Source organism: Parasteatoda tepidariorum, chromosome 1 (assembly GCF_982258835.1).
Source record: "Parasteatoda tepidariorum strain Cologne lab strain chromosome 1, Ptep-v5.0, whole genome shotgun sequence".
Classification (NCBI taxonomy): Eukaryota; Metazoa; Arthropoda; class Arachnida; order Araneae; family Theridiidae; genus Parasteatoda; species Parasteatoda tepidariorum.
In genome coordinates, this window is record NC_141755.1 from 128,978,933 (window position 1) to 128,991,589 (window position 12,657).

At 24.7% G+C, this 12,657-nt stretch overlaps 1 protein-coding gene across 21 annotated transcripts in view; it reads right to left on the reverse strand.

The window, feature by feature from the left end:
* Positions 1-12,657, reverse strand: part of LOC147816934 (disheveled-associated activator of morphogenesis 2-like) — a 77,425-nt gene that overhangs the window by 13,118 nt on the left and 51,650 nt on the right. The window lies entirely within an intron of this gene.

The window sequence follows — 12,657 nt, forward strand, 5'->3', positions numbered from 1 at the left end:
AAAAAGTTAGCATTTTATTAATTTGCTATAACCTAAATATGAATTCTGCAATTGCTTATTAAATATTTTTAAAAAGTAATTCGATTAAAAATTCGATTTGAAATTAAATATTTTAAAATTTTTAAATAAATATTTATAAGAATTTTTTATTCTAAAAAGCATTTCTCGAAGTATAATATTTAAATTCGTTTATATTCTTTGTTTTGAAGTAAATATTTTTGATGAAATTTAATACTATTTCTCTTAAAAATAAAATTATTATAACTTATAACTAGAACAATTCTTAAATTTATTGAAAAATGTTTTTATTTTAATTGCTTATTATAAAATGTTTAATTTGTTGCATTAAGCACATATTTTAAAATAAAGACTTTTCTTTTATTAGATAAAAGATATATTTATTTTTAATGTTACATGATTCCTAAAAATATATTATTTTAATAATAGATGGTAAAAACATGTAGTTAAAAAAATTTCATATAATAGCAGGAAAAAGCTAAAGGTCCGTTCTTGTTTGTGTTACGGTATTTTAGGAAGAAGCCTGAAATGAGCTACTATAACTATTTATAACTATATACATATATAATTACCTTTCTTTAAGCCTTCTTTAAAAGTAAAATTAATATGCAATTTAGAAATGATGAAGACATTCAGAAATAATGAATATATTTACAGATAAACAGAAAAAGTACTTTAAATTGCTGAAATCCTCCTTTTAATCATACATTTTTTTCTTTGAAAGTAACGATTTTTTATGAAATATACTTTTTTATTTTATTAATTTGCAAACTTTAATTACAATTTAAGTATTATGTTATAATAAATGTTAAAATAGGACATTTTTAATTTATATAAATTGTTTTCATCTATTTAAATGTTCAATATTTAATGTTTATTTTAACTTAAAATCTCAGTTTAATTACTTACTTTTTAAAAACAGGATTCAAAAAGGGTTTTAAGAGTTTTGCATAAATAGTGTTTAAATTTTTTGAATTTTTAGAACAAACTCTAGTATAATAAACTCAATAATATTTTTTTCAAAAAATTTTGGGGCAATATTTGAAAATAGTAATTGTTAAAGAAATTCTGTTTTTAAAAATTCGTTTTTAAACAATACAAAAATATTTGGAATTTTTATTAATTGAATTTCAAAATATTGGACAATTTACAATAAAATGATTTTATTTTAAATTTTAGTACAGAATATAAATGAAAATCAAAATTATACTTTAAAAATGCTCAACATATTTATTTTTCATTTACATGGCAAAAATATTTTTTGACGTAGCATCATATTTATATTTAAAATAGTTAAAAAAAACTTAAATAAAATCTTTCAAATGTCATATAGAGAGGAAGCTGTTTATTATTTTATTATATTAATCATAATTATACTTTCAAAATGCTCAACATATTTCTTTTTCATTTACATAGCAAGAATATTTTTCCATGTAGCATCATATTTATATTTAAAATAATAATAAAATAAAAAAATCTTTTAAATGCCATATAAAGAGGGTGCTGTTTATTATTTTAGACGTGTTTTCAAAAGCTTCCGATAGATGGCAGGGAAATTATTTTTCTAGCTTTCACATCATATACCTCCTCAGCAAAGGGAGGGAGAAAGAGGGCTTTATTTTCTTCAGAATTCGAAAAGATTAGAACAGTCAGTTTCATATCAAATCGCTAAAAATCAAGATAAGAACAACAGTATCAAAGATTATTTTCTTTTAAAATATTATGGCAAAACAACAGTATAAAAGAAAATGGAAATCCCTTTCCATAAAATAGCATGGCTTAGTGATGGTTAATAAAATTAATTTCGGCTAACTAAAGTTCTTTTCATGTCTCTTTTCAGTCATAGATGACTTAATACTGTCAATAATACTCTAAATAAAACCTATTTTATACTTAATATGTTATTTTTTAAAATGTAATGCTATTTTTATTAAATTAAATTTGAAAAAAAAAATCGTGCCTTCATTTTTTTAAGTATTCTTATTCTTTGCGAGTGGATAGTTTGTTTAATTTTTTCCTATGAAGAGGAAAAATACTAATTGAGCTCTAAAATCAAAAATTCTTTCTTTTTTTAATTGAAACTATAGAATTATGTAAAGGAACATTACGTTTTATGGGGACAGCTAATCCGTGCTATCCACTACGACAAATCTTACATTAACAAATTAAAATATTATAGAACAAATAAATAAAGTTTTATTTTAATTAATTATAAACTCTTTTTTTATTTAAAAAAAATTAATAAAGAAATTTGATTTTTAATATTTTAAACTTTTGTGAATAAACCCTTTTTATAAGTAACCCTTTCTAGTTCAAACGAAAATAACTTTTAAAATGAATGTTGTTTTTCTTATGGTACTTGATATTTATCTGTTAAGAGATTGAGTGTTACATATGAAAGCATCAAAAAATGAGCTGCGAGTTAAGTAAATTTTTCCATGATCTTGGGATAAATAGAGTAATTTCAGTAAATCAACTTTTTTTTTACAATATTCTGTATTGTATTATACCATTCTTTTTAAATAGAATTTCTTTAAAAAAAGAACTCTATAACTCGAAAAGAAATCTATGACTAAAATAAAAAAAGGTAAAATAGTTTGAAAATCAATTACTTAATTTATGGTGAACTTCCTAAACATTCCTGAGGAAATATATAATAATTGTACCAAGTATAATCATATTTTTTTTACTAACCCCAAGTTGTATTGAAAATACTGTTATATAAAACTGTTATGTGTTATATGAAAGTACTGCTTCCCTCATGATGTTCTGATGATTTTTTTGCCTGCTCTTCTCTTTTTTCTTTTTCTAATCTACAGTAAAATTTTCACTAACGTTTCCTTGACTTATCACTATTTTAAGAAATATTCTCTTTTATGAAAAACTTAACTAAAATATATTAATACGCTTTTAAAACTCAATATCCTATAATTTATTACAGGGCTGTAAGCAAGGAATAGAATATGGCGGGGGGCGTAAACAACTCCCGAAAAGAAAATAATTGACAAAAAATAATTTCCCTTGCAAAATAAGAAATTTTCCCTATTCTTGAAATAGTAAATTTTTTCCCTATGAGTTTTTAATAAACATTTCAATCCTTACAATAAAAATAATCTTAAATACTTATGAGAGAACGTTGTCTTACAATATTTTCCTTTTATTGATTAATAAAAAAGGTTTGACAGAAGATGCAAAGCAAATATTTTGCATGTAATGATTTACCTATGGAAAAAAACTTATTTATGAGTATAACGTTATAAATTGAAGATAAATGCAAGATAAGTTAATTACGAATTCGTAATTATTAAGAAATGCGATATTATATATTACAAATTTAAATACCTTCCGAAAGAAAATTCTGTCTACAGCTTGATATATAATATTTTAAAATGTATGAACGAATGATGAAAGTACAAAATTATTGACGAAAGATCCGATACTTCTTATCTTGCTGTTGAAAATTTCTTAAATTATATATTTTTTGCAATAAAACACAAGTTTCAAGTGAGAAAAAATCCAAACAGCATGCTTCTCAAAGACAAGGTGTGGGATTTTGTAGGGTTGCTTTGCTTTTGATTCTCTAGAATCTCGCCGAGAAACATTTACACGGGTGTCTGTAAACTGATCGGCGTGACTTTTGAAAAGAGAATGAGAGGTGGTCTTCGTAGGGAACCCCCCACCCCGGGCTTGACCTTCAAACCTTAAGCTTTCACTATCCATATCAAGCAGAGAAGAAATTTATAACTCATGTGGTGCGATAGCATAAAATGTGTCATTCGGAAAATATTTAATATAAAAATAAGCAACTTCATTTACCAATTAAAGAGCAAAATAGTTTTTTTTAAACTAGAATTATTTCATTTTAAAAAATTTTATTTTAAATTCAATTTTTTTAATAGCAAATTAGACTAAAATAAACATTAAAATTTTCTCCCTTTCAATTTTGCTTTATAGTTAAATTTATCATATAATTTAATTCAAGACTTACATAGCACTCTAATTAAAGCAGAAAATAGTACAAGAGTCATAGCATAGTTTAAAAAAAGATATCAATTTTTTCTGCTACTAAATCAATTTAATATTCAAATCAAAAGACATTTAAAAAAATTACTCATTTCCCAGTAACTATTGAATAATGAAAGAAACATAACTTGCAGTGGCAACTCAAAATAATAAACACACAATTAATCATTTTCAATGCTGATTTGGAAAAAATGTTTCCTATGCATGCATTAAAAAGATTTCTTGCAACTAATATTTTGGGGGAGTTAACAACTATAAGTATGTGTAAAATGTTTTAAATCTCTGGAGTTAGTGGAAGAACCCTGTTTGAAATATAAAAAGAACGTTAAGAGTACCGAAATTTCGACTTTTATCGAGTTGAAATATTAGTAGAGTTACCAATTTATAGTTGAAGATACAGAATCTCAATATTTCAGAAATGGCATAACTGTTTAGATGAAATAAAATTATTTTGTAATTAGGACTTATTAGGGGAGAACTTTAAATCATGAACAGGTGAAAAATAAAGCGGTATTTCTTGCTGCCTGTAAATGACAATTTTCATGCTACAAAAGAAAATCATTTTCATACCTTCCTTTTAATTAGTAGAACTCTTTTAAAATTAGTCAAGTAGAATTCTGATAATAATAATTAATGCTAATAAAAACTTTTTCAAAAACACACCTTAATAGATAAATTACACATTATGCACATATTTCACTAATAAAATGATTTTTAGATTGTGACATGATTTATACCTTAACTGCAGCAAATGATTTGCCTACAGTTCATCAGCCTCCACAGTCCGACTTTCGAAATGGTTCTAAATGTGTATCATACACTCACAAATAATAGTTTTTCGTCATAGACTATTTGTAAGCATCCTTTTGTTTTTCTACTGGGAGGCTCCATTACCTGTTCGTTTCGCTTATCAACCCCAGTAGTTGCTTGTCATTCATGATTGTAGATTAAAAGAGGAGGACGGTTTATGTCCCCCTTTCTTTTATAAAATTACTATTGTATTGCCATTAGTTGTATTTTGAAGATTACTTAGTTTAGTAAATAAAAACAAGGAAAAAATCGGTTCTCACAGAGAGTTATTACACAATAAAGATGCAGTTTCTGCCCGTGCACAATTTTTTTTTCTTCTCAGAACCAGATGCAGTGGACATAAACCGTTTTTTCCCCTTGTTCTTAAAAGTTGATTAAAAATCATTTTGTTTGTAAAATATATAAGTATTATAATTTTCGCGTAAGCATATTTTATTTTAAGAATCCTAACAAAAATTAGATGATAGCTGATTTGAAAATAATAAAATGTACTTGAATAAATAATTAAATTAAAAACAAAATGTGCGAGACAATAGCAATTAAAACAAAAATAATTTTTCTTGTTAATAATATATAATGATGATCTTATATGATATACCGGATCATATTCAAAACTGTTTTTATCTCTCTTTTTTCCCAATATTTTTTAAAACATCTATATAAATGTTAAGATTTATATTTGGCAATATTTATTAATTTTTTTTCTTCTTTTTTTGTAAATTTTTATGTCAAGGGAAGTTTGAAGTTATGAAAATCACGTAAAAGATAAATTTTTCTACATTCCAATGGAAAGATATTTATCATATAGGGAAAAAAACTTTAAGCAAAAAATAAAAAGAACTCTGTATTAAACTTGGTCTTTTCAGCATGCCAAATTTCAACTTAGTTGCATTCCTGCAGCCTGCAGAGTAACTTTGGTCTATTTTCCCATCATGTTTAGAAGTTACAAATTCTCAAATTAACTATCGAATGTTAATTTTTTACTTCCATTGTAATCCCTATATAGTTTTCTACACACCTTAGTAATTTAAAGTTCTAAGTGAACAGAAATGCAAAATGAATAGCAAACGTTAAGTTAAACTCCCAAAACAATCCCTTTCAAGTTTCTGATATAGACAAGATAATAGATGATATAAACAAGATAGACGATATAAATAGATCTGAGATAGACGATATAAACAAGTATCAAGTTCGGTGAGCTCGGCAGCCTTTTTTTTTCTTTCCAAGTTCATATGAAAGGAAATTTTTAGGATTGGTCAGAGAGCAACTTAATTGATTAGATCAACTTTAACACTATAGTCTCAAGTAAAAATCTGTAAGAGTCAAAATAAAAAAATAAATAAAAAATCAGGTTAACATAAGCATTAATAAAAAAGCAACACACAAAGATCAAATCAGGCTATAATTTTTGATCTTCTTATACTTGTAGTTGATTGTTTCCCAAGATGAATTTATATGAATGAGTTATTTTAATATTTTTACATGAAATTATCTTAAAAGTGTTTTTATATTCCTGTATGGTTAATTTATACATAATTACTGTCCTTTGTCTTAGCATCATTTCTTATGTAAATATGAATACCGAAGAAGGAAAAGAATTTAGTAACTTCCTAGGAAACATATTTAGGTTAACTCTTAAACAATTACTGTAAAACAAATAGCATTGCTATTGATGAGAATGTTTGCAAGCTTTAATGATGCATTTTTATTGGAGTTTTCATTGACAAGTCTGGTAAATCATAGATTGTTCAAAAAACTTGAATGAAAATATTATTTCAAATTATTTATATAAAAACAGATACAAATTTTACCCACTGTCTCCTCGTTGCCCAGACTGGTCAACGATAAAATTATAATAATAATTATATAACTCTGAAGAAGCATCATAGTATTTTTTTTCTCATTATAGTAATAATTTTTAAGTAGGATTATTTTAAAATTTCTTGTTAGAATTTTTTTTACTAAGTAAAGAAGTTTTTAATAACTTTTTTTCAGGAAGAAGTTAGACACTGTTAATAAATTATTAAAAAAAGGAAGAAAATTAATGGTAACAAAAATGTTAAGTCTTCTTATTTCGCAACTTCAAAAATTAGTATAATTTAAATATTCCATCTAGACATAAATGTGTAAAATGTTGGATCTTTTATAATTCATGCATTTAAATGTCTATTTTTTAGTAAATTTATTTTGAGGAGGTAACTCAGATACTTCTAAACTGGATTTCATCTTTTTAATTCGAAAAATATTCTGAAAAAAATTATTAATATATTGTATTTTTATTAAATTTTTCATATGAAAAAATTCATAAGCAGGGGGAGGAAAACTACTAAATTGAGTCGAATCCTGAAAGAAATATTTACTATATGTTTATACGTTATAATACGTTTCCCTCTAAATAAAAAAGCCCTAAGCAAAGATCCCCTCCGCTATTTTTGGGTGTTTATTTTAACTTTACATTTTGCTTTGCTGTACAAAAAGTGTAAGATTTAAAAGCTTCAAATTACGAAGGATAAGCGGTGGTGGCTCAGGGGAAAGAACGCTAGCCTACTAATGAGTTTTGAGGATTTGAATTGCTGGTTGATACGAATTTCGTACCCGGCTGACATAAAATATTCCAAGTGATGGACGCATTGTGGATTAGAGTCCCTCGTCTTGCTAACCGTGGGAGGTTTTTGCGGTTTTCCTCACCATGCCATGGAAACGCGGTGCAGTTCCATGAAAAAGTTCTCCATGAAGGCAATTTGCTCCCTATACTTTTGTACAGGAGTTCTCTTATTTTTTGGATTAGATTCAAAATTACAAGGATACAAAGTTGAACATTGATAGTCGTTTAAAACATTGATAGTCGTAAGCTCAAATTCGGTTCGGCTGTTCAACGACAGTTATAAAATAAAATCACAAAGGATTATAGAAAAATGGACAGGGAGTGCGATGAAATAGAAAAATGACTGTTCCATTATAATTTTGGAAATTGTTATCTCCAAAATCTGGTGTAAAAAAATACTGTACTGGCTGCTCTGCAGAACACAGAAATGCAAATACTAATTTGAAATTTTAAGTGCTGTAAAGGCTAATTTTGTTCATGAACTTAATACCGGCATTCAAATTTGTTCAAAAATTAATTGTAATTTTATTATCGCCTTTTACGCACCTTTTTTTTCTTCTTCTTTTTCTTTTCACGTTATACTCATTTTGTTTTACTGTGCAAAAAGGATAAGATTTATTATTTGAAATTATGATGAGTTGTAGAGAAAATTTAGATTTCGATAATTAACTTGAAAATTATTAATCGTTAATAAAAAATACTACGATTGTTTGATATGTTTGCTAGAAAAGAAAATTTAATCAAAACTACCAAAATATTGTAAAACTTACTTTATTTCTGGCTGTAGGGGAACACCAAAAAGCTCAGTACTTTTTAACAAAGTGGTTTAGTAATGTTTTTGGTAAAAATAACAAAAAATTTAGATTTTATAATATGAGTTGCAATGCGATTAACGTGGTAAAATTTCGTACTTTTACCATGATAGTTTAGAGCACTGTATAAAACCATTTGTTCAGAAATATTTACTATTCAGTTTTATATTTTTTACTAATTGTGAGGTTATAAGAGCTATAATTTTGAAAGCTAGAGTATCCGGTAAACTGCTATCATTTTAACAAAAAAATTACCAAATAAATGGTTTAAGTACTTGGTTTTATTAACAGAGTTGTGGTTTTGCTTTGAAAAAATGTTATTATCATAGAATGCGGTAATTTAAGCAAAACTTTTTCTTCTCGTAGTTAGCTGAATTTAATTTGCTGAAATAGTGGATTTATGTGTAAACTTAACAAGAATTTTGTTTTGAAATTCCAATATGTTTGAAAGCAATTGCAAATTTAAATACTCATTCGTTATATCTTTCTTAAAGTTTTTTTTCTTTTTTTAGCTTTAAATATTGACTATTTATCAATTTTTATAAAAAAATTATTTTATAAGCTTGCGCACAATTTGTTGTCAATCAAAAGTAGCGAAAGACAGCGAGAGAGAGATTTGTATGTTACCTAATATCACTCTTAATATTTATATTGACATTTTTAAAAGCAATAAACTTAATAAATCACGTTAAAACCATTCCCTATTTAAACTTTGATAGGTCTTGTTAACGATTAAAATTACTTCTCATTATTTTTTCCAATTGAATTACACAATCTGTATTCCTTAAGTTAGTTTTTTTTTCAAGTCGAGATAATTATTTTTCAAATTTATTAAATCCTCTATTTCATTATGCTTAACAAAATATTCTTACATAAAGATACAATACTTGTATATTTTGAAAATAAAATTTTATGTGTTTTGTGAAAAGTGAAAAATATTGCAGCTTAAGGAAGTATATATAAAGAAAAAAAATCAATGATGAATGAATGATAAGCAATTACGGGAGTTGGTGAGCGGAGTAAGAAAAGGGTAAAGCCTGCTAGTTTTTATTTTTGTATAAATGGAATTATTTTTGAACAAAAAATAGACAGGTAGTTTTTAACTATGCATTTAATAAAATATTTAAAGTTTCAAATGATAAAGAAAAAATAACTTTTGTTACGTAAAATACTCCTTTTTTTAAAACTTTCTGAATCTTTGAAACTTTTTTTTTAATGAATCTTTGCTTAGTCCCTAGTCCCAAAGGGGCCTACTTCCTCTTTGTAAAAAGAGAGAACTAAACACTTTAAAAGAGCAAGTAAGTAAAATGTTTTTTCTCTTCAGCTAATGCATTTATTTTATTAATCACATACTTTTTATAATTAGTTTTATTCGTTTTAATTGTATTTGTTAAGTTTTTAGAAATTATGTTTTATAACAATAATTTTTTAGTTGGCTATTTCATTTTATACTCTCCTGTAAGCTGCTAGTTTAGTTTTAAAATGAATTAGAAGATTTTTTTCATAAATAAAAGTTCAATTAACTCTATCTAATAAAAGAAGAATTTATAATTTCTTAGTCATTCATAACAAATGTTTCTTTCATTTTTCAGAAGCATTGATTAATTTAATAATTTGCTTAATTTCGGTAGCCATTTTTTTTCTTTGAAGGACTGTAAAAAAACATTATTTGAATAATCCAAACCGAGGGTGTCAATTATTGTTTCAAAAAATACTTTTGATTAGATATGATAAGTAATTTTAAATAATTTTTAAACCACCAAAAAATAAATAAATAAAACAAATATTTTTAAACAATTTATTTGTTTTGATACTCAATATAATATATTTTGTTTACTAAATAAATGAATAACAAAATGACATATTAAATAGAAGGACCTTATTTCTAATTTTTATTTTGTTGCTTTAATATTTTTTATTTTTTTTTTGCATTTAATGAATTGCTGTAAAGGTATAAGAACATTTTAAATCTTTATATTAAGTTTAATTTTACAATTAAATTTGTTATAAAATGAATTAATTTGTTATAAAACTACTATTACGTTGTAAAATTAAATTTGTTATAAAATTAATTTACTTTAAAATTAAGGTTCAATTTTTTTGAATTGAAATTAGAATATTATTTCATGGTTATTGTTTTAATTTACTATTTTGAGTTTTTATCTGTTTTTATATAGTTGTTAATTCTAAAATATACCGTTCAGCCTTCACTTTTAAAAATTTTGTTTTTAAGAAACTTATATTTGACATATTTTCAACAATAAAGTAGCTTTAATTAATTGTTTAATTAAAATTTAATTTGTGATGATAACTGTGTAGATGAAATATATAATCCAGAAATTGTTGGAAACTTTCCTCAAAAATTCAGGAAATTTTATTTCTAAAATTGAGTGGGAGGCCTGAATAACAAAAGCTTTACTTAGAATTTATCCATTTATTTTAATTCTAATTGGCTAATGTTTTATTTTTTTCATACATATCTTATTCTTTTTCTAAATAAGAAACAAATTTTGTTTTTAAGAAACTTATATTTGACATATTTTCAACAATAAAGTAGCTTTAATTAATTGTTTAATTAAAATTTAATTTGTGATGATAACTGTGTAGATGAAATATATAATCCAGAAATTGTTGGAAACTTTCCTCAAAAATTCAGGAAATTTTATTTCTAAAATTGAGTGGGAGGCCTGAATAACAAAAGCTTTACTTAGAATTTATCCATTTATTTTAATTCTAATTGGCTAATGTTTTATTTTTTTCATACATATCTTATTCTTTTTCTAAATAAGAATCAAAAAAATTGTAAGAGAAAATTTTTAACAACTTCATTATTTTAGAAAAATATTTAACTTATTATTATTTTGCAATTTTATTATAATATTATTAAATATTTAGTAATTCACATATTTTATCCAACTTCAAAAAACGATGCATAATAAGTTAAAATTTCAAGTCTAATTATTTACTTTAGATTTAGACCTGTCCTCTAAATTTTCCCCTACAATTCATGACTAAATTTTATAGTCTTTTCCAATGATAATTATTTTTAATCAAAATCATCAGTAGTTTATGCTAAAATACAATATGCATTGAGCATAAAAAAGATAGTTGTTAAACATTCAATTTATTGTCAGTTACTAAAAATAAAAATATTTGCCATAATTTTAATACATGATCTTTCTCCTTCATTTAAATCAAAATTAATTTCATTTAAGTAAAAAAATTGTTTTTAACAAAAATTATAAAATATAAGAAACAGTTTTGATTTTGTTGATTTTTAACTGTTGTTATGATGATCATATTCTAATTAATTCCTTTTCTTTTATGGAAAGACAGGATGAAAGATCCAAGAAATGCCAATCCAGAAGTCAACAGAAAAGAAGGTAAGAACATATAGTGAAACATTATTTTAACTCAGTGACATGAATTTTATCCCATACTTTGTGAAACAGGGTGACCCGGGGTAATTCATGATCACTGTGCTTCTGGGGAAAATAATGATCACCTAAGTTTTATTTACAAAAATATAAATATATTTTTTTGATTTGAGACATGAACAAGAATGCTTGTACACTTTCCTAAAGTGTAACTACATTTACATAATAATAGTTTTTTGTTTAATCTAACAAAATAAGTATCTTTTAAACTGCTTTCTGCATTTTCCACTTCAAAGATGGGTTTCAAAATGTGTACATTTCTGCAAAGATCCTCCTCCTTCTCTTAATAATAAATATTTTGAGTTACTTTCTTTTTCTTTGATATAAAAATAGTGTAAGCTTTTGTTTAATTGTTTCACATCTACTGTAAACATTATAATTGATTATAGGAAACTCTATCAAATGTTGCCCCTTATAGATGGGGTAATTATTGATCACTGGGGTAATTCTTTATCATTGTCATTTCTTCTTATAAATAGTATAAAAAATTGCTAATAAATAGCTAATTGACTTTTCTTAAATAACTGTTCATATTTATTAAGTGGGGCAATTATAAAATATATTTTAACTGTAATCACAAAATTTGTTTTTAACTGTATACAAGACAAATGAGTTCTGATTTTCACCATTTCTGGTTTGTCTTAACTTGCTTCTATCTTAATTTTATGTGTGTGCATTGATAGAATAATTTTTAAGTTTATAAATTAGCCTAATATAAATAAGAATATAATATAATTAGCCTAAATATAATGTAAATATAATATATATAATATAATTAGCCTAAAAAGGATACTATACTTCTAGAAAGCAAAATTAGTGAATTTCTTTTAATGATTGAAAATAAAATTTTCAGTCTGTGAGCTGTTGACAAACCTTACTTAACTTTATACTTAAGATACAGAGGTGAACGTTAATAGTAGTAAACCCGAAAATTGGGTCGGCTGTACAATGA